This window comes from Sapajus apella, unplaced genomic scaffold, assembly GCF_009761245.1.
Source record: "Sapajus apella isolate SASKATOON/1434 unplaced genomic scaffold, GSC_monkey_1.0 scaffold196, whole genome shotgun sequence".
Classification (NCBI taxonomy): domain Eukaryota; kingdom Metazoa; phylum Chordata; class Mammalia; order Primates; family Cebidae; genus Sapajus; species Sapajus apella.
In genome coordinates this window covers 999,912-1,006,434 of record NW_022437136.1, presented here as the reverse complement: position 1 = coordinate 1,006,434, position 6,523 = coordinate 999,912, and positions in this window count along the sequence as shown.

The following is a 6,523-nucleotide window of genomic DNA, read 5'->3' as shown; positions in this document are numbered from 1 at the left end:
CCTGAGTAGCTGGGATTTCAGGCTCCTGCCACCACACCCCACTAATTTTTATATTTTTAGTAGAGACAGGGGTTTCTCTATGTTGGTCACACTGGTCCCTAACTCCTGACCTCAAGTGATTCACCCACCTCGGCCTCCCAAAGTGCTGGGATTACAGGCTTGAGCCACCATGCTGGCCGATTTTTTTCTTTTAATCTTTTTGATGTCCTATTCCAGGCTTAGTGATCTTTAACACTTCCCTATGAAACCAGCAGATCTTAAGATAAAACAAACAAACAAACAAAAAACACTTCCCTAATGTTACAGTAGGCAAAACAGCTGCACCCAGCTAGAATGTGATAACCTCTGTATCTACAAACTTATTTTAATGGATAGCTTATACTTGTGCCAAGTGATCCTGGTTTTCTTTTTTGCAATAGTGATGGCTTCTTTTTAAAATACATTTGTTGGCTGGGCGAGGTAGCTTATGCCTGTAATCTCAACACTTTAGGAGGCTGAGGTGGGTAGATTGCTTGAGCCCAGTTTTTGTTTGTTTGTTTGTTTGTTTATTTTCTTGAGGCAGAGTTTCCCTCTTCACTCAGGCTGGAGTGCAGTGGCACTGTCTGGGCTCACTGCAACTTCTGCCTGCCAGGTTCAAGTAATTCTCCTGCCTCAGCCTCCTGAATAGCTGGGATTACAGGTGACCAGCACCACTTCCAGCTAATTTTTTTTGTATTTTTAGTAGAGACAGGGTTTCACCATGTTGGCCAGACTGGTCTCAAACTCCTGACCTCAGGTGATCTGCCCTCCTCGGCCTCCCAAGTGCTGGGATTACAGAATGAGCCACTGCACCTGGCCGAGCCCAGGGATTTTTTTGTTTTATTTTAGGGAGTTTCACTCTTGGTGCCCAGGCTAGAATGCAGAGGCACAATCTTGGCTCACCGAAACCTCTGCCTCCAAGGTTCAAGTGATTCTCGAGTCTCAGCTTCCCAAGTAACTAGGATTACAGGCACTCACCAGCATGCCTGGCTAATTTTCGTATTTTTAGTAGAGACAGGGTAGGCTGGTCTTGAACTCCTAACCTCAGGTGGCCCACCTGCCTTGGTCTCCCAAAGTGCTGGGATTACAGTAGTGAGCCACCACACCCGGCCAAGCCCAGGAGCTTGAGACCACCCTAGGCAACATGGTGAAACCCCTGTCTTGGCCAAAAAAAAAAAAATTAGCTGGACGTGGTGGCATGTGCCTGTAGTCCCAGCCACTTGGGAGGGTGAGGTCGGAGGATCACTTGAGTCTGGGAGACGGAGGTTGCAGTGAGCAGAGATGGTGCTATTGCACTCCAGCCTGGGCAACAAAGTAAGACCCTGTCTCAAATAAACAAATAAAAGAAATATATTTATTTATATTTTACATGAGTCAATATACAGGTAAAAATTGTACAAGTAAAACTTGGATGATTCTGAGGTTTGTGAAACATTTGGTTATTTACATTATCACAGGAGCTTTCTACTAAATGGCAAGACCCCTTGTGCCAACCTGCTTAATGAATTTATAGGTAAATCTCTTGAAAATGAGTTCCACTTAATTCCCCAATCTCTTGTCAATAAGAAAGGTAAAAAAGGTCATGTGAAGGGCAGAATTGGTGACCCTGCTTTACTGTGGGTTAAATGTGTCATGATAGTGTACATTGCTGAGTATTAATTTCCTGGTCTTTCACCATTTCTGTTTCAAAAATTACCCACTGTAGGGAATGAGGCAGAGCAACATACTATGTTCTGTATTGTTTAAACTCTACCGATTTTTTCCAAATCTCAGGATTGCTTGAGCCCAGGAGTTCAAGCCTGGGTAATATAGTGAGACCCCATATTTGTGTGTTTGTTGTTGTTGTTGTTGATTTTCTTTTTGGCAGGGGAATGGAGTCCTGTTCTGTCACCCAGGCTGGTGTGCAGTGGTGTGATCTCAGCACACTGCCACCTCTGCCTCCTGGGTTCAAGCAATTCTCTCACCTCAGCCTCTGAAGTAGCTTGGATTACAGGTGCCCACTACCATTCCTGGCTAATTTTTGTATTTTTAATAGAGACTGGGTTTTACCATATTAGCCAGGCTGGTCTTGAACGCTTGACCTCAGGTGATTTGCCTGCCTCGGCCTCCCAAAGTGTTGTGATTACAGGTGTGAGCCACCATGCCCAGCAGAGACCCCATCTTTATTTAAAGCAAAAACAAAAACTAGTGTTCTCCAAATCTCCTTTAAGAGAACGTGTATACATTCTCTGTCTAGATGTATCCATGCATGTATTCTACAGATAATCTGTAGGGGCAAAGCATTTTGGCTACTTTAGTTTTGTATAGTTTGAACACTTGGATTTGACATAAGATATATTCAATGATTTATAGTTATTTCTATTTTTTAAAAAGACAGAAAAGAGCAAAACACCAAAAAAAATCACAATTGCAGAAGGAAATGACTTAGTGGAACTGCAAGAAATCAGAGTTTTTCCTCTTCATTTTATTCTCTCAAGTAGTTTATATGATTGAAGTAATTCTCTAAGCAGTTATTGAAGACTTGAGCTAAGTGCCAGGAATAAGGTAAACAGAAATAAAGATGAAAGGAAGCAGACCTTGCCAGCAGAAAGCTTTGTAGTCTTTGTTCTCTAAATCAAAGGAATAATGTTAAAGAGGAGAGGAAAGAATTTGAGGCAATGAAAGAGAATGGGTAGGCTCCTTAGCAGTCCAGTGGAAGAATTATCTTTTTGACAGGAAGAGCCACAGGGTACCCTTCAAATGCTTAATTAATTGACAAGTCAGTTACTGAATTTCTAGGAAGTGCTAAGCATTACATTAGGTACTGGGGAGTCACACGTAAATACAATGTCTGTGCCTTCCAAGCACTCACCATCTATTAATAGAGACAGATACAGACTGGGCACAGTGGCTCATGCCTGTAATCCAAACACTTCGAGAGGCCAAGGCAAGTCGATCGCTTGAGCCTAGGAATTTGAGACTGGCCTGGGCAATATGGCGAAACCCTGTCTTTACAAAATATATACAAATAAGTCACGGTGTGCTGGTGCGCACCTGTGGACCCAGCTACTTGGGAGGCTGAGGTGGGAGGATCACTTGAGTCTGGGAGGCAGAGGTTGCAGTGAGCTGAGATCATGCCATGTACTCCAGCCTGGGCAATACAGTGAGACTCTGTCTCGAAAAAAACAAAAAGGTCGGGCACAGTGGCTCACACCTGTAATCCCAGCACTTTGGGAGGCCAAGGCAGGTGGATCACAGGGTTAGGAGTTCAAGACCAGCCTGGCCAATGTGTTGAAACCCCGTCTCCACTAAAGATAGAAAAAATTAGCCACGTGTGGTAGCACGCATCTGTAATCCCAGCTACTCGGGAGGCTGAGGCAGGAGAATCGCTTGAACCCGGGAGGCGAAGGTTGCAGTGAGCTGAGATTGTACCATTGTACTCCAGCCTGGGCAACAGAGTGAGACTCTATCTCAAAAAAAAAAAAAAAAGAGAGAGTGAGAGATACAGAAATTATTACCACAATGTAGTATAATAGAAATCTACTCAAAGTGTTTGGGTTATAGGCATAGTCTGGGTGAAGGATGTTGAGTTGGATCCAAAAGTGGGTGTTACATCGGAAAGATGGGAAGAACATTCTGTGCAAAAGGAAAAGCATCAACTAAAAGGTCCAGGGCCGGGCACAGTGGCTCATGCCTGTAATCCAGTACTTTGGGAGGCCAAAATGGGCAGATCACCTGAAATCAGAAGTTTGAGACCAGCCTGGCCAACATGATAAAACCCTGTTTTTACTTTAAAAAAGACAAAAATTAGCTGGGCATGGTGGCACATGCCTGTAGTCTCAACTACTCAGGAGGCCAAGGCAGGAGAATAGCTTGAACCCAGGAGGTGAGGTTGCAATGAGCCAAGATTTCGCCACTACCCTCCAGCCTGGGCAACAGAGCAAGACTCTGTCTCAGTCAATCAGTCAATCAATAAAAGGTCCAGAGGTGTAACAGTCCTTAGCTTGTTGGGGACACATTTGGGAAAGGGTAGCCTGATGCTATCAATAGTTAAGGGTGCTTCACATTCAGAGGGCAAGAGAGAGAAATACGGAGTGTCCGAAGGTGAAGTAAGTGGGGTAAGATAGGCCTGGATAGTGAGTCTTTCCAGGGAATAAAAACCCATTAATCCTTGCAAGCATTGGGATACCTGTCAAGCCCTTTTAAGCAAGGTAGAGTTGTGGTTCATAGTTCCCCTTTCTACCCGTGGCCACTGCTGTAAAGTAATGGCAATAGGCCAATTATTAGTGATTAATTGCTAAGGTCTCATTTAGTTTTTGTTTTTGTTTTTTTAAGATGGGGTTTCACCCTGATGGCCAGGCTGGTCTTGAACTCCTGACCTCAGGTGATCCATCCACCTGGGCCTCCCAAAGTGCTAGGATTACAGGCGTGAGCCACCTCACCCGGCCTAGGTCTCATTTAGTTTTAAGCTGAAAACTCTCCTCTTAGACATTAGCAACAGTTTCTAACCCAAGTGTAGGCTCCATGGGTATTTATGTTGGAAAAATCTTTCAAGTGTTTATTTAATTATAGTTAACATTTTTTGCTACATAGATGATATCATGTGGAATAAACATCAAATGCCAGGACACGTTCCTGGGTGATTGGTGATTTAGATAAGTACTTATCTAAAACAAGGGTGAGCTAGGTCCAGTGGCTCACACCTGTAATCCCAGCACTTTGGGACTGAGGCCAGGAATTTGAGACCAGCCTGGCCAACATGGCAAAACCCTGTCTCTACTAAAAATACAAAAATTAGCTGGGCGTAGTGGCACATGCCTGTAACCCTAGCTACTCAGAAGGCTGAGGCAGGAGAATCGCTTGAAACCGGGAGGTGGAGGTTGCAGTGACCCCAGATCATGCCACTGTACTCCAGCCTGGGTGACAGAGGGACTCCATCTCAAAAAACTGTGGGTAACACCCCTTCTGGGCACCAAGGAAGGAGAGTTAGGCAGACACTGGCACAATTAGTGCCTGAAGAATAATTTACTGCTCATGAATTTCTTTCTCTATATATTCTTTATATATATATAATATCTTAGTTTGTAGTCGGAGGAATGTCGAGAGCAGACGGTGCAGAGCACGTACTAGGGAAAAACAGCCATACCAGGACAACAATTTGTGGCCCAGGCGGTAGTGCCCCCTGCTTGAAAGGGCATGCACTACATGGCAGGCTGGCCCAGGCAGCAGCGTTCAGTATGGTAAAGATACCCACTGTATGGCAGGCTTGGAGCAAGATACTGTCTGAGGGCTTAAAACCCCTCCAGTATAATCGCGTCTTGGTGGCTGTGAACCCTGTCAGCTCTGTTGCTATGTACTGACTTGAAGCATTCTCCTATAGAAATCATTGGAAGCTGCAGCTGTATACCCTGTCAGCTCTTTAGCTGCTGTGCTGACTCACAGCATCCTCCTATAGAATTCCTTAGAAGTAGCCTGCCCCTAGATAAGAGATGTTGCACACTGCACCCTCTTCACTACACACAGCCCACTTTGCCTTGGTGACCTAATGGGGGTGGACACCTTGCTGCACACGGCCCACCTTCTTGCCTTGGTGACCTAATGAAGGTGGACCCTTTGCTTATCGAATCTGTGATTGTCTTGACCCTATCACTGTTCTTAAGATGACCTCACTCACAACCCTGCCCTCTAACCTATACCCAATAAATACAGACACTCCTGGGCATTTGGGGCCTCGCCTGTCTCCACTTAAGTGGCATTGGCCCCCCAAGTCCAGGTACGCTTTCTTTGTTTTTTTGTGCCTTATCTCTTTATTTCTCAGATCCAGTGCCTCAGTACAGTGATAGGGGACACCCCACGACCCTAGTAGGGGTGGACCCTACAAAAAATAATAAATAAATAAATAAAACAAGGGTCAACAGATATTTTTCTTTTTTTTTTCTTCAAAGTGCTGGATTACAGGCGCTCACCACCACGCTCAGATAATTTTTGTATTTTAGTAGAGATGGGGTTTCACCATGTTGGTCAGGTTGGTCTTGAACTCCTGACCTTAGGTGATCCGCCCACCTTGGCCTCCCAAAGTGCTGGGATTACAGGCATGAGCCACCATGCCTGGCCCAGATTTTTTTCTATAAAGGCCAAGATAGTAAATATTTTAGACTTTATGGGCCAAAGGCAAAATTGATAATATGTGGTTACTTATGTTATATGGGAGAAAACTCTTAGGAGGCTAAGTCAGGAGGATTACTTGAAGCCAGGAGTTCAAGTTCAGCCTGGGAAATATACCAAGACTCCATGTGTTTAAAAAAAAAAAAAGAGAGAGAGAGAGAGAGAGAGTCTGGGCACGGTGGCTCACCCCTGTAATCCCAGCACTTTGGGAGGCCGAGGAGAATGGATCACCTGAGGTCAGGAGTTCGACATCAGCCTGACCAAAATGGAGAAACCCCATCTCTACTAAAAAAAAAAAAATACAAAATTAGCTGGCGTGGTGGTGCACACCTATAATCCCAGCTACTCGGGAGGCTGAGGC